The 23,253-nt window shown below is 42.0% G+C and overlaps 1 protein-coding gene across 4 annotated transcripts in view; it reads right to left on the reverse strand.

Annotated features, from left to right (window-relative positions):
- The window catches only part of FRMD4A (FERM domain containing 4A), a 357,979-nt gene that overhangs the window by 333,498 nt on the left and 1,228 nt on the right, over positions 1 to 23,253 (reverse strand). The window lies entirely within an intron of this gene.

The raw sequence follows: 23,253 nt of genomic DNA on the forward strand, positions 1-23,253 counted from the left end.
CATGAGTTATACAGTGATTTAACAGCCTGTTTTTCTTTGAGCTACAAGGGAATAAAGTTTCTAAATCATTTGTGAAAGCATCAGCCCTTTTAGTTCACTATTTATACCACATAAAAGAAGCGAGTTGGCAGTCCATGATCTGGCCCTGCAAAGACACAGCTGTGAGCATGAAGAGTGATGTTCATTGTCACCCACCCAGATGCTCTGCCAGGGCCCCTGAGCAAGGGACAAGACAAAGCTGTGTTTTACTTAGTGCAGGATATCCCCATTTCCCATTCTGTAGGAGGCAGAGTAATAAAACAGGTGTAATTCCAGCTTGCCCTAGCACATGCTTTTTCATACAATATCAGGTTTTCTGCCCATTTACCACACACACCTTCCCTGCAGCTGACAGCTCATGCTCAGCAGAAAGTGATGGCAACACCTCAGCAAAGTAGATTCTCCAGATCTCCATTTCCCAGCTTGAGACACTCCTGTGAGTCTCACTGGGCTGCAGTAAAGATGCTGAGCATCCCACTCAGAATCACACTCAGCAGCAGTGTTAGACCTCAGGTTTGAATATGCTTTGGGGCAGAATTCAGAGTCTTCTTTACACTGAGCCTTTGGCATCCAGACTTGTCATATGGATACTATTATGGAAAAACAGAAATATGCAGAACTTCCCTCAACAGAACACAATATAAAGCAGTGCAGTAGTAATGTCCCATTTTAATGAGTTAATGGTGGAGAAAGAACTTCCAGTCTGGTAATCTTATCAATGAGAGGATCTGTGTCACCTAAGATTACAATCCACAGCACAGGGCTGAGCATCTAATTGTCTGAGATTCCCATCATGGCCTTTGAAGTCCAGTCAACAGAGTTTAGGGTGCAACTCATCTAGTCAAACCTTGATTGCACTGATGAGAGTCTGTATTTGAATAGCTCTATTTCCATTATAAAGGGATCCTAGGCTCACTTAGATTTATATTCTATCAGCACTGCAGTATTTCAGACAATTCCCAACCAAGTGTTCCAAACAGCTAAAGATTCATTTGTAACTTTGTAAAGAAAAGAATTAGACTTATTCAGCTTGAGAGGCCCAGTATACTGTCAAGGTGAGGAAAACGTTAAGGCCTCAACCACAGCAGACCTCAACTACATAAGCACAAATGGCTTAAATGCCAGGAAAATCCTCCAGCTCACAAACACCTCACCATGACCACCAGACAGCACAGCAATATATTCCCACACAAGCACTGAAACTTGTGGAGTTGAACTAAGGCTGGAAGTATCCATTATCCCTGACTCAGACAGGAGGCTGACACACTATACCTGACCAGATGTCATATGCAAACTCAGGGGTTTTATCAAGTGATGGTGATAAAACCACTGATCTGCTGGTGACAACTTTATTGGTCCTTTAAATTGCATTAGCCATTACCCTACAGAAATATAAAACCTAATAGTTACAGGTCCAACACAACACAGCATGATACAGTAATTCAGAGACTGAAAGCATAACTAATTATGGACTGAATTTTGCAGCAGATACATTGGCTTGAGACAATATTTCAAGGCAGGTGTGGGCAGTTACAAAATACTTCCAGGAACCTGAACAAAGACTTTTGCAGAGGATTATAAAACTAAGTCTTTGAAGAGCAGAAGTAGCATGTTAGCTGTGTCCTGTCCTCAAACCATATTACTACCTTGTCACTTACTTAGCAATGGATTAAAGTGCTTTGTCCTGGAATCCAATTAGTGGCTCACACCAACACAACACAAATTTTGTGTCTTGGAAGTGCAGTGGTGCAGCTCTGTCCTACTTGTAGCACTGGCAGAGATGGCAGAAAAAATGTTTAAAAACTACAGTGAAGTGAGAACAGCTCAGCACAATTTTTAAAGCATGTGGCATGTCATGTTTTCCTGTCCATGTTTTCTTGTTACTAATTGCCTCTGTTATCAAAGCTAATAGACACACACATATCTGAAAGTGTTAATAATGCCAGGAAAGAGAGCAGTTGAGGGTAACTTTTACTTGTTCACCAAGGCTGGGTTGTGCCTTTGGATACAAGCTCCATCCATTCTTCCCAGAGACAGGTTAGCATTCAGCTGCCCTGCTACAGTGGGGGACTAAGCCTTAGAAACATGACTTCATCACTGTTTTTTCTCTTAGGTGTAAATTGCATCCTTTTTCATCACATTCCATAATATCCCATCCCACTCACTCCTACATAGAGTAGAATGAGAAAACACTGGAAAGGCTGTCTTTATTCCCTAAGTCTAACCTGTGACAGACTCCCCTGTGTGGTTGCACAGAACCAGGATATAATCTTGTACCGAGTTATTACAAGGATTTAGAGATGTGCTTCAATACTGATCTGTCAGAATGGTTCTGGAATCTTGCCCTGGTCCCAAGGAGGCAAACTTAAGCCTCAGCCAAGACTTCAAGGCAAGGCTGGCACAGAAATGCACCTATAGAACCAGCAGTGCCTGGGCAAATCTGAATTAGAGCCACCTTGTAAGGTGCCCTCAAAGTTTTATAGTTAAGAGGAAGTCTGAGGATTCTCAACTCCCCTTTTACCAGACAATAACTCTCAGAACACAGCCCAGGTGAACACACAAGAATGTAGATCAATTTGCGCTGCCCTTTAGAACTTTACAGCCGCTTCTCCAGAGATGCAGAGGTGGCCTTCTGGTCCTGGGTCACAGCCAGCTGACAAAAGTGAATGGATACCTCAGATATCTTAAGGCATCTCAAGCAGATCTGGATGCCTATGACCAAGTTGCTGACTCTTACTCACTGCACATTAATCATACCACCAGTGGGGTTCAGTTCTGCCTACACAAGTTGCCTCCTGCTTGGAGCACCTCTTATCTCCCCTGTCTAAATCTCCACTGCTGGTGGTAACATACAGCTGTGCTGCACATGCAGGTATCCTAATGGAGTGTCTCGAACTGTGAGCTGCCTCTTAGAAGACATGAGTCCCAGCCTCGGTGACTTAAGGGAATCTCTGACAACTGATCTTTCTGTTTTCTTTAAATTTTTCTGTTCTGCAGAAGCAGATACACTTTGAGGTTGACCTAACATGCAGTCATTTTTCCCCAGAGTTGTTTACACTCTCTTTAAATAACATTAAATCTAATGCAAACCAGAGGTGTGTCCAAGTGGTCTGAGATGTTTTTCCTCACAGAACTGTTCAAATCAATCCATACATTGCAGCTGCTGCACAGCAAGTGCATCTGCAGTAGGCTGGCAGCTCACCAGACCGTGCACATCTGCACATCGAGAGTCACAGGCACATCCACCTACAAACCCAAACCAGGCCCTCCTTCCAAGGATGCCTCAAGAGGAACAGAAGGGTGAAGTCCTTCATATCTCAGCATGTCAATTCCTCCAAACAGGGTAAACTTTTTCCTCTACTAAAGAAAAACAGCACCTTTCCTATGGCAAAATGGAGCATCTTGCTGGCTGTCACTAAAAGATGCATCTTACTGAGGTTGCCTATGAATCTCCTTTGAGAGTTTCTATATAAAAACCCTGCTTAAAATCACTGAAGAAATGTTATTCTGCATTCCTTGTTTGCACTGCTGGTATTACTTCTCTGATCTATATTTGCCAAGATAGATTAAAAAAAAAGGCCCCAAGAATCATGTCAATCCTGATGGTGTTTTCTATCTGCAGCCCACCTGATTACTATTTAATTTTAGCCAGAAAATAGTTTATACTTTACCTTTCTCAATATCATTGTGTAAGAGTCAAAGCAGACAATCTTTTGTAAGTTGGCTGTCTGCCATAACAACTTTTCCAACCCAGTTTCCATTTATTAATATTTATTGTTGCAGTTTTTTAGCCTTTTCACAGCAAAACATAGTGTTACAAAGAGATTGAAAGTGTCATGAGAGACAAAGGAAACATTATGAAGTGCAAAATGTCTCTGATTTCCAAGCAAAATTCTGTATCGTACATAGCACAAAACTGATGTAGTTGCATTTCTCAAGTAATAGCATCAGTACTTAAAGTCCCAAGCGTCATCCTTTTATTTCAGCTGCAGAATATTGTTTGTTGAGGTTCTAAAATAGACTATCTGGGGATAAACCTTTCCTCTGCTTGTCTGATAATATAAATATAAACTTCAGATAGGCTGGACCTAACTGAATCGTCAAGATCTGCTGATCAGTCTTGTTAAGCTTTTTCTCTACTTTTTAAAATTCACATTCTTTATCTCAATGAAATTTCTTTTCTTTCTAATTATTCATTGAGCCATCATCTTTGTATGCATGTACCCACACAGCAGGCTAGCCAGATTCCTTGTAAACCAGAGATGTGGTGAAGTCTGAGGACACATTTTGGATAGATGACAACTTTATGACCACTAAATTCCGGAGTTACCAGTCAGACACTTGATTGCCTAAATTATTTGCAAGGCCAGACTGCATTGCTGTACTGATGCTCAGCCTTGTACCCCAGGAAGAAATGCTAGAACTGAGACAGTGCTGCAAGTGCAGTTTGTGTTCCTGTAGGATCATACCTCTACAAAAATGTCAGGAAGAGATTAGGAACTGAACCTAGACATTGCCAAGGCTGGATCCAACTCTTTTGGCTTTAACCCAGATCCCTACATTTCCTTTATGGTGAATGAAAGGGAAGTGGATACTTCAAAGACACAATCTGTCCAATTTTAGTTACTTTCTCCAAAACAGTTCGGTGCCCTAGACATAGCAATTTTCCTTTTATGGCTTTCACTGGAAAGCAGATGACCAGACCAGATGAATTCAACCCTGTGAACAACTTCCCTACACAGAGTCAAGTGATGTCTCATTGTCTGAAAAAGCAATTGAAAGGGGAAAAAAAACCCTTTTATTTTTTTGCCCCTGTTGTGACAAGGTCTGAGGAACTTTTTCTATGTCAGGGGTTTGGCATCCTGTCCCTCACGCTCATAGGGTGTCTGGTAGCAAGGATGGGTAGCAAAGGTAATTCACACCATAAATTTATAAGTGGAAAACTTGCTCCAGGAATGAGTTTTTTGGAGGCTGTGCTGATCTTGTAACATGAATAAATAATAAAAATCTGTGACAATTGTGCAGTAAAATTCAGGAAGGAGTTCATTACTAAATGTGCATGTTTATTGTTTACTCTAAGTTATAATTCTGTTTAAAAATTAAAGCCTATCTCATTAGCTGGTAAATCACATATCATTTCCACCTAATTTATGAGTCCTGAGGTGTTTGGACAGGGCTTAACGTGACCAAAAAAATGCAGTATGCAACATCTTTTCATTTGCTTTTGGTGTGGTACATGAAATAGTCTCTTTATTTTAGAAAGCTTTTTCTTCATGAATCAACATCATTAGCAATCAAAGAAACAGCTATGAGCATTAAATGCAAATGTTTGAACTTCTATAATTTGCATATCATTAATAAGCAGGCTGGCAGAGTATGGTCATAAAGTTGACTTTGAAAGTTCCCACTGCTGTTATAGACTGAGTCATGGTAGCAACAGTGAGAGCCTCAATTCCAACTAATTAATGGTTTTAGGGAGCCAGGAGTCCCATCTTCCATGGTGAGTGGCAGCCTGGGGTGCACTCATTGTGGAATGAACCTCTGCTCACACAAGTCTTCCTTGGTAAGGAGGCAGAGTTTGAATCCAGTCCAGCAAGATCTCCCTTTTTTGGCTTTGTGTACATCTTTGTGCATGGGTCAGTTGCCTTTATTTCTCCTCTCTCTCGTTACTGGATTAGTGGTCTGCCAAAACGCCTGGCACACTGGAGATGGCAAAGTGGTCCTGCAAAAAGGACATTGAGCCCTTTTACAAAATCATGAATATTCCAAGAAGTGAAGGAGACTGCCCAAGGGCATACAGAAAATACATGCTAGTCCTTTAAAACAGGTTCTCAAAATTCAAGTCTAGTAACCAGAAGCTTAAAAAGCAAGGAGTAAGACTGGAGAGCTGTCATTGAATTATTGGTATATTGCCTTGGGGAAGCCAAAGTAAAATACCCCAAAGAAAGCAGAGACAGAGGCAAAAAAAATCAAGCATCAGATCAGATAAAGCTGGTTACCTTGGCTAGTCAGGTTTGCTATGTCTGAGCTTCCTGATCTGGATGGTTATTTTCATCATCTCAGTGAGTTGCAATAATTGACAGCCTGATCCGAACCAAACTGACAACTGGGAAAAATAACTCTGATTTTATTGATTAAAAATAATCATTAATGCAGCAGTGAAAGGCTTCAGCAGGTGGGAGGGCCTGATGACCCAGAGAGCAGAGAGGAGAAGGCCAAGGGAGAGAAATGCAGAGCAGCCTCTCCCTGCTCTCCTGGCAGGTGCAGTGGGGACACAGCTGTGGCTCACAGGCAAGCTCAGTAACTCTGCCAGATATTGCAATCTATAGCTCACTGACCCCAAATGATTACGGCACTCCTCTCATGCGTTCAGTAATTCTCTGTCCTGATTCAGCGGGATTCAAGTGGGCAACCTGAAAGAAACTAAACTCTTTAGCCCTGCTGAAAAAAAAGAACAAAAACGTGTAATCACAGCCCCCTGCTTCCCCTCTGTATTTTTTAATGTAGTGTCAGATAATTTGTTTTAAAACCTCCTTCAGATCTAGCCACAGGTGTATCCATATCACGGGTGCATGGTGAAATGGCCTCATCATTAAGAGAAGAATTTTGAGACAGCATCCAAACAAATCTTTCTGTGCCTCAGCTCAGAAAGGTGCTGAGAGACAGGCTGAGCCCTTCGGACACTCTGGTGCTCCCACAATCTGCACAAGCCCAAAAATCTCTGCAGCAGTCAAGCAATTATTATGACATTAAAACAAAGACTTTTCTTCAAAGACAATACACCCACAAAAGAACCAGGAGTCACAGGAATCTGCACAGGCAAAATTTTGCTGTTTTAAAGCCATTGCCTCTTCTTCTATAACTACATGTCCTTGTAAGAAGTTCCTCTCCAGGTCTTGTAGGCTCCAAAATTTATGACTTGATTTGATTTATTTCAATCAATAAATTATTCTGAACCGATGGGTTTTCTCACTTTTACCCTTCCTCTCCCTACTGCCACTGGGAAGACGTGGAGGGTCGAGTTGTTGGCTGGGGTTAAACCACAACAGTCCTCTAGGCTTGTTGGTTTTCCCATCTGTTCCAGCATGATCCCACAGGTACCATTCAGCTGGCAGGCTACAACCACCACCATCCTCAAGCCAGCCCCTCAACTTAGCCCAAGGCCAGGAAGCAACAGTGAACAGATTTTTAATTGTTCAAATATTCCCTGCATGAAGCAAAGTTTTATATAAATATTTCATACAGGCAATTTTCAAGTATGCTGCTACTCTTCACTGACTCTGCTCTATCATAGCAGGTACTCCTATGCTCTATCACTTACACTGGCCACTAGAAATTATGAAAATAATACTGGTCTCTTCCTGACACAAAGCTGATGGTTTTTTTGCAGTTTAATATTATCGCCTGTTTTTACTGCAGGCAGCAGCATTCTCTGTTGTTGAGACTGCAAACCAGATGAGTTTTAACTCTGTTCAGCTACACAAACACATGCACACATTCCTCCAGTAGTCAGCAACAAAGCAAAACAGGATCAACTTCTATAAGCATCAAACATAGCCTGCATACCCAAGGTACCTAAAAATGTTTGGCACAGTTCAAAAATTTATAGCAACCCTTCTAGTGCGAGAAGCGTCACAGCAAAATCTTGATTTGACTAAGTGTTTGATATTCTCATGCAGCCATTAGTGCTAACAGGATTCATAACTCACATTCCTTTAACATATGCAACTTTAAAGGGGACCATTCACTTGGTATTTAAATTTTCCCATAAATTTCCCCAGGGGAAAACCTGTAATGGAGCAGTCATCCTTACCAGCCAAGGGAGACAAACGTCCAATTTACAGCGATCTAAAAGATTTGGACTCAAGGATGAAAAGGAAATAATAAATTTTTTACTGTGCTTGCAAAGTTTCTGCTAGAATAAAGTTCCTGCCTCTAACAAGAGCCCAGGTGCCACAGGTGCACAAACACGGCAGCAGGAGGGTAATATAGAGGTGCATAATTGTGGGTGAGGGAATGAGGTTGAGATTATCCCAGCTGATTTTTGGAATGTGAAAGGGAGATAGCAGTGAATTCCTAGCAGGAGGAGCAAATCCACTTACCACTGTCAGCGATGCCTCATCCTGTGCTGAAAACTTAGTTATGCTTTCAAAATATGACGTTTCTGAGTTTTTTTGATAGTTGCATGGATAACGCAATGGAGAATGATAAGACCACCTTAGCTGTTGGATTTGAAGCAGCTGAGGTTACTGTTCTTCAGCTGACACCCAGGAGTTAAATTTCATCTGCTGCAAAGCCAAGGAAAATCAATTCACACAGACTGTCAAAGAAGAGCATTGAGAGCAGAAGGGGAGCATCCACACAGCCAGAGACTGCATCCCAGCTGGGGTGAAGGTAACACCTAACTGGCCTGATCTCTTGGATGGCAAAGATCATCCCACAGAATCCTGTTCCAATTCCCTGCAAGCTTAATTTTCAGCTACAGTAATCTTAACTTCTGTCCTCTGAAGGATTTTCTCCCCCACAACTAGAAGAGATTATTTTTAAGAAGGACAGTGACCAGCTAGGACAAGTGAGGCATCGATTTCTACTTCTCACCAAAGCCCTTCAAACTCCTAAGGGAAAACTCTGATGGGAAACCTCCCCCAAAACTGGGGAACAGAATGTTAATGTGTAGAAGCAAAAATAAAATGTGTTTCAGCTGTGGCCTATGTCTTGAGACATGTTGCACTACGTTTTAGATGAGAATATTGACAAAACCTAACTTAACCCAAAGAGGGATTTAAAGATCTAATAGTACCTCTCTTGTACTCACCAATTTAGAATCCGTACAGCTTGTACTTGATGCTTACCAGCAGGACACCTTCAGATAATTTGATTCTGGCAATAAGACAACCCTTTTTCTAATCACTGCAGACTCCCCCACCAGATGTTGTGCTCTGGGAGCCCTCGCTGTGGTTTCTCACGATGTGGTGCTTTTGTACACTCTGCAGCTCGTATCTGCCATGCACAGCTCCACAGGACAAAAATTAAGACACTTCATGTGAAGCTTTGAATGCTTCTCTGAGGGGAAGCTGCCTTCTTATTTAGACTGACAGGACCAGAATTGAATTGAACTGTAGTAGAAGAGGTTTGGAGGAGAGAAAACTTGTTTCTTCCCACAAGGAGATCCTTCCAACCCACTGCCCAGGGGAATGAGGCACTAGTCCCCTAGGATGGCTCACATATTTTTGGAGGTCCAATGCGAATCACAACCTGCAGTTGGTTAGCATGCAAAATAAACTCAGCAGTGCTGCAGAGGGCCAAAAAAACTTTAAAGGCTTCTGAAGAATGTGTGCTGTCACTTGTGATGTCTTCTGAGGAATGAGGTGTCACCAGAGCTGCTGATGGGCAGCTGCTCTTTGGAGAGCTGGTAGGATGCCATTAATGTGCCAAACATCCCCACACACACTGCTTTGTGTGAGATTTTGCCCCCAAAGACAGAAATCACCATCATTGGCCCTCCTAAACCTGTAGGGATGTGAGCCCCCAGGAGGGCCCCATGTTGAGATCTCCCAGAGCACACCCCTCTCTCTTGCCAGGACCACAGGGAATGGAAGGATCCACAAGGTAAATCTTTCTGCTCTCTCTAAGTATCCTGGTTTGTGAAGCACCCAGCTGGGTGACAGGAGTCATGTGTTCTACAGCCCTGCTTCAAGGATGAGTTCTCTTTTCCTACCACCTGTCCTATACAAACACAAACGTGTTGCAGAAACTGCAACCAGCACCCCCCTGAATTCCCACTCCCAAATGGGTACTGCAGCTCTCTCCTCCACTGCTACAGTCTCTTAGACCTTCATGCTACTGAAAAGAAAACAATTCTGTATATTCAAGTAATTTTCAGGAATGGCAAACCTGGTAAATAACCAGTGAAGGTTAATTTTGACCTTTTCATCTGAATAAAAGCTTTAATTTTTCTTTGGAGTTTTATTTTGAAGCATGGGGATTAAACAGTGATAGAATACCCATTTTGTTGACACTTTGTGTTAATGGGAACGGAGCACTTCATCCAGCCAGTGACTAATATACAGAACCAATTTCTCTATGGCTGATTTTTTTTATATGTAGTACAGTGCAATTAAGAGAATAAGCCACAATTCATCCAAGAGGGTAGCAGCAAGACAGTGGTATTGCTGAGTTAGCACAGGGAGGTGCTCAATCTACTGTTCACAAGATCTGGGATCCCAGTTTCATGCTGCCTCTGTACCTCTGCACCTCTGCAAATTTCAGCTCTGTTTAATCACAGTCCAGTCCACTCTGCATACCCTCCTCTATCATAGTGTCTCCTAATTTCTTGTGGGCTTAACCCAAGCATTGCCCTACATCTGCTGTGAGCTGTAACTTCCCCTTCAGGAGTATAAACCAAACCTGAAGATGAATCTTTATGCAATAAACATAGCCAAAAGCTTGTTACATGAATGAGAGAAAGATACTGGAAATAAAATTTTAAAATAAAGTCCTCAGGAGCACAAGAGCAACAGTCTGAAATGTCTTCTCTTCACATCTTGTCAACTCTCCATGATGAAGACCGCAGTTAGACCTCATCAAGAAGGAACGTGGGTAAAATTACCTATACATCGTGCTGTAGCTGGATTTTGTTTGTGTTTATCCCAGAGCACCCATTGAGGCTGTGGCTAAATGACTCGTGGAGAAAAGCAGTTCCTCTCCCTGCTGCAAATGTTCAACAGCATTAACATAGTCAGATTCTCCTGCATTGTCTCTCTGGTTCTCTTTGGCTTGGTGGATTCCTGCAGACAGCCACAGAGATGTGAAAGAGAACTTGAACAGAACCAGACTGATCTGCAGTGCACTGCACCTCATTTGCCTGGATTTGATTCCACCTTCCCTCCCCAAACCATCCTCTGCATCCCCTGTGCTCTCCTTCTGCTGCACACTCAGCCCCTTACTTGGTCCTTTGCTCAGGCTGCCACAGGAGTGATCGACACTGTTGTACACCACAACGACACAGACTCCGAGATCCAGAAGGATGAAAATGACTCCTTTATTCTTGGGATGTGTCTCCCTTTTATACTGTTTTACACAGACCAATTTGATTGGTGAAACAAAGGCAAACCTCTTCAATCACATTGGTCAGACCAGAGGGACATGAAGAAGAAGTCCCTGCTAGGAAAAGGAATGAATAACATAGTTACAGTTACAAAAACACTTCTCCTGTTTACAGAAAATACCCTGGGAAAAGAATTTCAGAAAACCAAAACACCTCAGGCATGGAACCAGGGCTACAAGTGATACGCTGTAACCATCAGCGTGATGTTCTTTATCTAGGACACTAGGTAGGCTACACTGCTACCATCAGAGACACTGAAATATGAGAGCAAATGTTCAGCCTTGGGAAAACACAAGGCATCCTTCTGGATTACACTGAGTACAGCCAACGCTTCACAGGAAGGGAACAAGTTGCACCAAAATGGGCCTTGGTTTCTCTGGGTGCCCAGAGACCTTACTCTTCCTGGCAGCCATGCACGGGCTTAAGAAAAGATCACTAAAAATGTCACTTGCAGCAAAGCCAGATTCAGATTCTATATCCCCAATTTTTCTTTCCTTTGAAGCCAAATGCAAAGCCCTGGACAATCATTGCCACTTCATAGTGAGTTTGACTAATGTGCTTTAAAGCAACTGTTGTCAAAAAGAAGGGCAGCAATATAAAATAGCGCCACTAACCTCCTGCCACTGAGGTGACTGGTCACATTTTGCTTTTATTTCAGTGTGAGCGGATTCAGGTCTAGAGTATTCTCAGAAGAAGAACCTTAGAAACCAGTCACAGAGTAAAATTAACACCTGCTGATTGATCAAGATTTTAGTGATTGAATTTTGAATTGAAAATACAGTGCACTAAAAAAAAAAAGAAAATAAAAAGTAGCATACCTCTGTTTTCATGTCTCCTTAGAATTCACTGCTGTGGTTTCTATCTCTGTTTTTTATTAGGTAGTCTTTGCCCTAGAGAAAATAGTTCTTTTGATGTTACAGTTGACCTTTTGGTTTTACTCTACATAAAATTTTTCCCCTGAAGAAGGTTTCTATCTCTGCAAAGAAGGAGGGAAAATAAAACAACTCTCTTCTTTTATTCCTAGCTACAACCTGCATTGGAATCAGTGTACAAAGGTAACCAGATTTTGCATCAACATTTTACATTTCCCCAACAAGCTCTCCTATATTAAAACATGATCCTATGGGAATAAGCCACTCCTTTTGAAAACTTGCTTTTTACTTACTCACTAGATTTCTGTAAGATTTTAGCTCAGCTATCTGCAAATTATCTTTTAATGAATCCATCTCATGAGTATTGAGGATGGTAGTGATATTTCTGTTAGGAACACGTGAGGAGGAAAATTCTCACATGGGTATTCAGGATCATACTGTATAAACAATTACAGCATTCAATGTCTGCAGAAAATCAAGAGGCAAATCAGCAGTGAATATCAATTATACATCTGCTGCATCACAGAGGCAGATGGCACTTTAATTGTGCACCCGAAACATTATGGACAATTTTCCCCAACCCAGCCTCATTGAAATAGTGGCTTTAGCACCTAAAAATATCAGGAGAGGGTATGTGTGCAATGACTCATCTAAGAACTCATTTCAGTTTGAAGATAAATATTCCACCAGTAAACCAATAACAATCTTCAAGACGCATAGTTCATATGCAGCAAACGTGCTGTCTTGATCTAGGTGAAAACTTTTATTGATGAAAAGCAATGGGGCGACTGAATAGCTCACACCACTCAGCTCAGAGTGTGAAATTGTCAAAGAGTTTGAAGATCAATGAGACAAATTCTTTTGATTGCATCTGTAGAAATTGGAAATGTCATGGAGATAAGTAGAATAATATAGATTTACACTCTATTCCCTGCATGATCCTAAGAGCAGAGAACTCAAATCCTTCTCCCTCAGACAGGAATGGTTTTGTGCAATGAGGGAAGTTTTACGGAACTTAAACAGACTCAACTACAGCTACTGACCATGGAAAATCAATTGACACCAGCCTGCATGTGAAAGAATGACACTGACAACCCAGAGACTGTTGTGCTAATGCCCAAATACCGAATGTGTTGTGAATGCTTACTTAATTAAAGACTATTAAAAATTAAAACTGACTCTCATAAGAGATTACTATATTATTCAATTTGCAAAAGCTTTGGCAATTAAGCCACCCCTGCTTTATTATAGTGGTGATGCAGATTTCAAATAGGATTTGTTCCTTACTCCCATCATATACAAAACTGCTGGGTTTTTCAATTTGTCTGCGTGGTTATACAGTCTTAAAATATTCAGTAACTCTGCAATCAGTTTACATTTCATCATGCCAGTGGATAGCACTCATTTCCTCCTCCCTCCCCCAAATATATTCATGGTTAGCCACAGCAGACACATTTTATTTTCAATGTGACCATGTATGCATTTTCTTGGAAGAAGTTTAGGAAGCTAATCTTAAAACGTGTATTTGGAAGGTTAATCCCTAAACAGAGACAAACCAAACAGGAACATTCTAAACAGGATCCACGTCCAAGAAACCAGATCCCTCTGGACTTCGCAGCTAAGGTTTAATTCCTACTGGTGCATCAAAGCTTTCACAGAAACTTCACATAGATGATTCTTTATTTAGATCTTCAAATTTAAGTGGAACATCCAAAAATCAGAAAATCCCTAAACTGACCTAAGCCCTGCCTGACCAAAGAAGTCTAGTAGCACAGCTTTGATGGAAGAATAGCTCAAAACATTCCCACAATACAAAAACATTTGTGTTGGAATCAATATAAGCAGCATGGTTAGTTTATTATTTCTTCCAAAACAGTGAATGATACTAGATCCAGAGGAAGAGAGTTGAAGAAGGGCATTCCATCAGCAGGGGACTCTGAATAAGTAAGCCTTTGCTTATATAAGAATGGTAAAGCATGGTGACAAAAGAAGTTTCTGTACTGATCAAGAGGGCAAAATAGATCTTTTCATATTCTTCATCTAACTCCTGACTCCAAACCAAAATTTCAAAGTGGGGAAGAAAAAAATTGAACACAGCTAGGAACATCAGCAGATTACAAAACTCCCCCATCCTTTTTCTTTTGCCATCAATGTATCTTCTGCAGTATGTAATTTTGTCTATTTAGAGCTGAAGTGCTTCCTCACAACGTCATTAGAGCCAGCAGTCTCATAATATTGATTCAAGGACTTTGGTTTGTGCAAAATACTCACCCCATTTTAAGCACATGATTAGAGGAAACAGCATTCAACATAAAGCTGTTTAACTTTTTTAAGGCAGTAAATAAGCGCTATTGTTACTAATATCTTGTTAAAGCAAAGTACTGAAAAATGTTTCTCGTTATTTTTTTGTTCCATTAGCACTTTGTCTTGAACAACAACAACAACATAAAAAAGGAATTTTCAACTACACCAGGGGAGGAAATAAATTAATCCTCACAACAGTGGTTTTATAACTTCAATCTTCAGTAGCAATATCATTCTGCTGCTCTGGGAAGTCTGACCTACAGAGCAGTTTGAGGGACAGCACAAACACAAATCTCCCTATATGTCCTTCTTGATCTGGGAGTAGGAAGCTCTTCCAGAGATGACAGGAAAAGCAAAGGAAAGGCTGTTTTACATGAGAAGGCTGATTCTGGTCCATCACCAAAACCTTGGAAACCCAATCCAAAGCAGAGATATCAGGACACAAACACCAGTGGTTCCACATGGTGCAACAGCTTCCTCATTTGCCCCACAGCCGCCCACCCAGAGTCTGTGCCTTGCTGCTGAAGAAGCCAACACAAGGGATCTGCTGTTTTTTCACTCAGTCGTTGTCCATCCCCCTGAGACTGACAGCACAAATCCATGTCAATCCTTTGGGAAGGCTAACATTTCAGGCCACATAAAGCTCAATGAGCAACCTCTCAAACACTTCAATTATATGATTTCTGTTTTTACAAAAGTGGGCAAACTCTAAACCTCTGAAAATTAATGTAAATGCAGACTAATCGGGAACAGCCTTTGCACCCAAATCTCTGAAATGAGACCAGAAGAAGGAAAATGGGTTCTTGAAAAGCTCATGCTAAGTCTTTTCTATTACAATAGCTTATATAGCAGCTGTAATAATGACCTTCACTAGACATTTCCTTGAGTACTAATGACCTGGGGTTAATGGCCCGAGGCATAGTTTTATGCAGTCAACTATTGCAGCCAGCAATTAATTACCAGGAAATACAATGTGCTCTGACCACTACGGCTCAATTAGCCTCATATTATTAAAAAATGAAAAATTTGTCAGTCTTATTTACTGTGAAGGTGTCCTGGATTTTATTTTAGTATATTAGACTAAAAAAACCCCTTGAACCTATATTAAGCCAAACATATGTTCTACAACACTCCTTCATTAACTTTGTGCAAATTACGGGGAGCCAAAGCCGAGTGTCTTGCAATACAAAGATTATCACAGCCTGCCCACAGACAGAAAAATATTGTGGAGCAAAGCTCTGTGTGAATTCTGCTTCTGCGCTAGAAAAGCCTCCCTAAAAATAATTTTCATCTCTCTGGTGGTTGTAAATGGATTGAGAGAAGAGAGAACAGTGAGGGACATACTGCAAAGGACATCCCTTCACTGGCAAGAGGTGGGCAGTGTGTGCTGGAGTATGACAGGAAGGGGAAGGACTATCCTGCTTTTAGCAAATTTTGCGGTGCCCCAAAATCCCTGTAACAGATTTACAAAGATATTGGGGTAGATTTTTTTTGCACCCAGGTTTGTGCTCTCCCAGTTTATGTTCATTCATTACATTTTATTGTTTCAGCATGGTTTTTGCAAAATCCCCTGAAAACCAACCACTGTGGGCTCAAGTGCCGTTGTTTCTGGTCAGTTGTTTGTATTTCAGCACCATCACTAGGTTTTGGGGGACCTGAAAACCTGAGGCCAGGCACTACAGCTAGCTCTAAGAGTTGCTGGCTTTAATTTGGGAATTACCAGCTTCAATCCCACAAGGGATGCAAAAAGCTGATCAGATCGTGCCTGTAGATCCACTCCTCTAAGTATGTTTCTGGCATTCACTGTGGCTTTTGTTTCCGTGAAATATAGACACTCTGTGGGTGTCTTTGTGCCTGGGAGGCTTCTCAAGGAACACACTCAGTGCCTTCCATAAAGACTTGGTCTCAGGCACTGCTGCTCGACAAGTGCATGCTAACAGGGCTCAGAGCAGGACTCCCTAATATGATAAGACCCTTCAAAAAAAGCAAGCAGCTACTTTGCTCACATGCTTTGGGAGCTGCAGTTTCAGGCCAGTACAAGAATTCATTTAAACAAGAAAATTCATATCTCTTGAAATGCATGATGGGTACAGCTTAGTTTGATCCTCAGTGCCTCTAGCGATGCACCCCACACACCCAGCAAGTGTTTTCCATACAGGGAAAAGTTTAATATTCACCCCTTAAGGTAAGGAACCCAGAAACTTCTTTGCTGTTCTGACAGGGATTGGCTCAGCACCAAGAGAAGCATCTATTGGACCTTGCCACCGTTCTGAAAACCCTGTTTTGGCTGCAAGCCAGATTGTCCCTCCCAGAACATTCAGTATTTAGGAAGGAACCCAAACAAAGTGAAAGGCTTTTCGTAGTGTTTTAGCAGGGTGCCTGAGGTTTTCTTAGACACCTGTGCTGGGCTTATCATTTTGTTTTCTGTAACATTTGTTATTTTGTTATTTTTCTTTATTAAACCTTTTGCTTTACAGAACACCTCTGAAGAGCAGTTTTGCTAATTAATTTTAGCCACTTCTTTGTAAAGGCTGGACCCGCAGAGGTTGATACATTAGCACATGGTTGATAAGACTCTGGCCACGTGTTAACCTGTATCAAGTACCCTTATAACTCTTTGTGAAATGGCTGATTTCAGTGCACTTCTGCAAGTTTCTGTGCTTGCTGATAGTTAAAAGCAGAAAAAATTACAACATGTGGGGGTAAAATGTATGTGTCTGTCCAGAGGAGCACAGGGAGAGGTGTTTAGCCAAGGTATGCCATTGATGGCAAGGCCAGAAACACACATTCCCTGGCAGGCTTTGTAGCGGTTTCAGGGAGCTGGGAACAGTGTGCTGGCTGGTGAAAGCCCAAACCTCCATCCAGCCTCTCTGACTGACCCTCCTCCAACCAGATTTTGGTGGGGGGTCAGCCACCAACTGTAGTGGCTTTTGTTTTCAGCAAGACACACAACACAAAGCAGCTGTGGCTGGAGCTGGCAGGACGGGCCACCTAAGCACAGCAGCTTTAGGTGCCACATCACAAAAATCTGCATTTTCAAGGGGTGTGCTGAGGAAGGATCCACATGGGACTTCTGTACATCCCCGAGCCCTGATGTGCTAACCACATTAGCCTGTCAGCAGGCTGGATCATTGCCATGCTGAGAAATTATGAGTACAGTAATTACAGAAGTATGACATTCGTAACCAGAAGGCGAAGAATGGGAAAAATTGCAATTGTCCAATGTCACAAGTCCCTCTCGTGTATTAATGGCTATTCATAACCTTGCATCTTTACTAGGGCAATTATAGCATTTTTAACATTTTAGTTTAGGAATATCAGTCAAGTTTTCCAATGCATTTTATTTTTGAAAAGCCAAAGTGATATGTTTCTTTTATATACTGTCAAAAGGAGTTGGCTTATTTAGAGATCTTTTCAACTTGTTAGTATGTTACTTCTAATTGCAGAAATGCAATTAATCATAATGATCATTTGCTCAAGTGGCCATTAATTCTCTTCTACAAATAGCAGTGCTCTATAGCATTGGAAAAAAAAATACAATCAATGACCATATCTCTGATGAGATAATTTTATCAGTCATTCAGAATGAATGGCTGGAATACAAAGCAAAAGCTACGTACATAATAATAAAAAAAGAGATAAACCAGTAATTGCTCTTCTTTTTTAAGGCATAGTAATAAATGTGAGAATTCAGATGTGCAAACATTATGGGTTTGCTTCTTCAATGGCAGCTCAAGCAGAGGGACAGGGAAAAGAAAATTGATTGCATGCACTAGAGCAGAATAGAAGGATAACAATTTTATAGTCGTGCAGCTTAGATGGCTAAAAGGTGACATCCACCACAGGGAAGCCAAGAGTAATCCCAGGGAGTGTTTAATCTCATTTAGCTGAATTAAATCACTGTGTTTGAAGACTTACTGCAAGTTTACAAAGGCAAACAGTAAAGTTCAGAAATAATTCAGTGCTACGGGGGAAATTATCAACAAGAAATGGCTAAATTCCCAGTCCACGGTAGCACGCAGCCACACGGCACCAAGCAGGAATTTGCTACTCCCATCTCATCCTCTAAAAGAGCAACCAGCACAGCTCAGCTACTGCTGCTCGTGAAGCCCATTAGCAAATTGCCGCCTGGCTGGAGCAAGGACAGAGCCAGGGAGGAAGGGAGATTCCTGCCAGCACGGATCCTCCCCAGCGACCTCCGGGTGCCGTGGCACATTATCATCTCCCGCCCAGACCTTCTGGCAAGGCCGCGGGTGGAGCCCGCACACCTGCACGCTGCAAATATCTGTGAAAGCAGCACGGAGGGGGCCGCATAATCACCTCCTCTCGCTGTGCAAGCGTCCCTACAGACCTCATTTTGGGCATGAAGCTGAAGAGGGCCAGATGTCAGCGGCTCAGCGGGCTCCGGGGGGACGGCGTTATCCGTTCCCCAGCACTGCTGCTCGCACCCAGCGCGGCGCGCACCGGGCACGCACTGCTGCCACGTCACCCTGCCTCAGCATCAGCTCCGGCGGCATTAACCTCCTCACCACGCCACGGAAAGCAACGAGTGGCGTTTGTTTTCCTGGAAAGAGCGTGCCAAGCACTGACCTTCCAGGGCAGCGGGGTCTGTCGATGAGGTTGCAGCGAGGAGGTTTGAATGTCGAGGGGCTTTTGCACACTGTCAACACGGAAATAATTTAAGCCTGAGATGAGAGAGGCAGAAAATGACCTCATCCTTCCTCTGTAACCTTGCTGCTCCCAAAGGTTTTAATATGATCCTCCAAGCTGAGCTGTGCTGCTGCAATCTGTCGAGAGGTTTGAGGGGGACAGAACACAGCTTTATGGGGGGAGGGGGCAGTCCTAGGTCTAAATGGGGCTTGGAAGCTCTTCATCATTTTAGTTACCAAATTTGTCTTCACAAGGGCAGACTTCAGACATAAAATGTAGCAGTTAAACATATGAAATAATTTATGGAATATCTGGAATGTTGTCAAATCCAACACCTCAGAAGCCAGCCAAGCAGGACATGGCCCTCACAGGGTTTAGTAAGGATACAGTTAAATCTTGGAGTGTGTTTTAAGAGCGGTTCTGTAGAGGTCATTGCTACACACCAGAAAAATTATCAGATCAAGGAGATTCACGTTGTTTTGAGGACTCCGGTGTAGTGTTGCTTGAGGGATGGAAGGATGATTCAGGAGAGTCCTCTTAAGTACGAGGACTGGAAACACATCAGAAATCTGGGATTTTCAGTGGACAATGACACTCAGATGCCAGTTATTTCTGACACAGTTCAGAAACAGAGCAGTTTTCACATCTTCCTCTTGCAAGTGTCTGCCTCCCAGAAGAACAAGGAAACACCAAGGTCAGCAGCCTTGATACTGCACTGGCCACCCAATTTCTGCCACTTCACCCTGGGCATTGTGAACACCACAGAATGAGTTAAGGCTCCAAATTCTCTGCTGGCCTTTTTCTTGAACTATAGAGATAACGAAGTCCCATGTAATGAAGGTCACTTAGGAAATCTCATGTGCACTTCTATTCCAGCCTCAGCTTGGATGTAACTCAGACCCAAAATAATGAATTTCACCACATGAAAGCATCACACAGATCCCTGAAATTAATGCTGCTCCTCCAAATACCAAGAAGTTACAATTAATTTAAAAGTGTATTTATTTTCTGTTACATTTTTATTTCTTCAAGGAAAGTATTTGTATATACAGATCAGAAAGAGTAAAGCTGGATTATAAATAGGGAAAAACTTCATCTTGATGGAGAGGGTGAGAGCAGCTAGCTGAAGCCAGAAGCTGGAGCTTTACTGCAAACAGAGAACTGTGCTTCTCTTCCCTACCATTTTAAGATCATTTTAGATTAATTGGTAAACATTGAGCTATATATGTTGCGCATTGGAGCCTCTGTTGTCACTTAACACAGATTAATTAGTGTTATGACCTAGAGTAGTTTGAAAGTCAAGTCCCTAAGATGTATTTTCACAAGATGCAGTAATGCTGTCTCAGGAGACACCAGGTATTGTAACTTATTGTGCTGTTAGAATATGTGCAATCAATATGTCTGCAGCTTTAAAATTTTACAATATACTAATAAGATAGACATAAAAACCTATTGGTATCACTCCCATCAGTATTAATGATCTTAACACAGCAGGTGTTATCAGTTCTAACAAGACATGGTATTTGCTATTTCATGCTTAGATGCTCCTCTCTCTTGATTCCCAGAAGCTGAGGAAGCTCTGTTTTAATAATTTAATAATGCTACAGGCAGAGTCACTTTGGACACAGTTCTGCCCAATTTCCTTCATGCTGAACCAGCCAACATCCCTCATCTCCTGTGATTTCTGGAGCAAGGTAGAGGCAGGAGTCCTGCAGATCAGGCACATTCCAGAGTCATTTGTAGTACAAGACCTTTACTAGAGTGGACAAGTTGCAGTTATGTTTGCAGGCTGCAGACTTTGTATGAAAATAATATATTTATTTTAGGAAAATATATGTTTAAAGACTGAAATTCTCCTTCATTGAGCCTTCTCCCTGGTCTGGGAGGGAAAAAAAAAAGAAGAAATAATCACTAGAAATGGGGGGGGGGGGGGGGGGGGGGGAACCACACCAGAGTATTGAACTGGATAGAAAACAATATAAATTTAAAAATTTCAATTTAGATAAATTAATTATATAGCAATTTTTTTTTTCACCAAAGAGAGGTGGGATCTGTCCACCCAAGACTGCAGGTGTAATGAGATAATGGCTGCACAAGAAATGTGCAGCTGGGAGCTGCTCTGGGCCATGCCAACATCATGTCCTGGGCAGCATTTACTGGATACAGGTAAGTCATGAGCTGTCAGCACAGCTGGCACCCTAAAATGCCACCTGGTCCTGTGAGCAGCTCTCTGCTGGGGCATATTGGTGTTAGATATCCAGGTCCTTTGAATGGTCCTTCTATAGGAAAGAAACCCTACACCCCAGAGATGACCATCTTTCTTCATCGAACAGAAACAATTTTGGGATGAGCAAACTCCTGATTTGGATCACTCAGTGTATTAAATTCCAGGAAAGGCAATTAATGGCTTTGTACCTTGGTTTCTTTATTTGCAGCACAAAGTGCTCTGAGGTACCCCATTGAGAAGGAGATATTTTCAGACTATGATGCAGCACTGCCAAATGCTGCTGCTGATTATGTCTCATGAAAAGTGGATGGTTGGACGCACATTCTGCATCCTATTGCAGGGGAAATGCAGTACTGAAATACTTCTCACTGCTAAAAGAAAACTCTCTCACTGGAGAATTCTCACTGAAGTATTAAAATCTACTTCTGTGGCCTTCCCAAAGACATCTAATCTTTGAATCTCTGGAGGGTGGCAGTTTTAGAAGAGATGCCATTATAGCTGCTAATTGTGGGATGAATTATGCAAGAATTTATTATTGATTCAAGGGTAGCCTGCTCAGGCATGCAATCAAAGCCAAGGCAGAGCAGAGGGGAAAGAATGATGTTTCTGTAGTTAACTAACTAAGCTCATTCACAACCAAAGAAAAACCCAAGGCAAAAGAAGCTGTTTGCAAAGTGGAGCATTTTCCAGAGCAGATCACCTTTTCCACACCTCTAACGAACCTCTAGTACCAGACAATCCTGGAGCGGAGCCCACTGTTAGATGAATCCATTCTCAACCCAGAAATACATCTCCCCCCCTACCATCTACCAGCCATCCACAGGGTCAAAGGCAGGAACCCCTCTGGTCTGTTGGGCACAGACCCAACCCAACTCAGCCTATCCACGTGGGTCTGTGCCCAAGGTGAAGAGACCCAAGTAGCCCTGGATACTGACCAGAGCTGTAGAAACACCCGACACACCTAAAAATAACAACCGGGGCAAGGCCATGTAGCCACAGAAAGCCACATTTTAGAAGAGAAAATGTGCTGACAGCTTGGCACTGCACTGAAGTTTGACAAGGTCTGTTCAAGGAGTATAGAGATTGAGAAAAGAGAGGTTTAACTGGAGAATTCAGAGGGTACTGAAACTAAAAGCATACCGAGCCCAACAATGACACAGGGGTTACAGACACTCATCAATTTGTTTTTGAAAGAGAAACTAGAAAGAGGTCATTTAGAAAGTCAGGAAGGCCGGAGGTAAGCAAGAGGAAATAAAATGAGCTTGCACAGCAAGTCAGTCACTGACAAATATAAAACAAACCATGCGGAGGTTTAATAGCATGTTTAGCATTTTGAGTAATGGACATAAAATTTGCTTTTCTCAACTTGACCTTTGTTAACAACCTTAGGCACAGCAGGGCTTTTATCCTGCAGCATTCCCTTTACTAAACTCATCATGTCTCTGAGTGCTAGAGACCATTTCCTAATGTAATCAGAAGGGAGATCAGTAGTAATGACAATAATTATATAAATATGTATATAATGCCTATGAATCTATGCATTCTCACGCACATGTGCACATACACACATGACACTTATAACAACTCTCCAGTGGAAATGTTACAGTGACATTTAGGCAGAAAAACATCCAGCAGAGATCTTACACTAAAACCATCTCTGATGCTGCTGCACAGAAAATGGCAACAGAAGTACCAAAGAGAAAAAAAAAAAAAAAAATCAGTAAAGCTAAGCAACTCTCTAATACCCCACCAAAAGGGTTTATTTTAATTGCAGCAGGACACTGGCATGTTTCTAGAGTCAGCCACGTGTTCTGCTAAATAATCTTCTTTAAAATATTATAAATATGCAGAACTTTCAGAAGTAGGTCAGTGGCTCAACATGTTGTAGCAAATAGCTCGGATAAATACCAGTCATTACCCTGTGGTCTGCAGTCAGTAGGAGATCTGACATACTCTGCAGCAAGTCAAATTCACTGCATTAGAGGACCATACCCCAAGTGATACCACAGCTGAGTCTAGTAACATGCCTCCCAACCAGCAGAGAAATCAAGCTC

The sequence above is a fragment of the Chamaea fasciata genome, unplaced genomic scaffold, assembly GCF_029207755.1.
Source record: "Chamaea fasciata isolate MVZ Bird 193981 ecotype frontalis unplaced genomic scaffold, bChaFas1.0.hap1 SCAF_5, whole genome shotgun sequence".
Taxonomy (NCBI): Eukaryota; Metazoa; Chordata; class Aves; order Passeriformes; family Sylviidae; genus Chamaea; species Chamaea fasciata.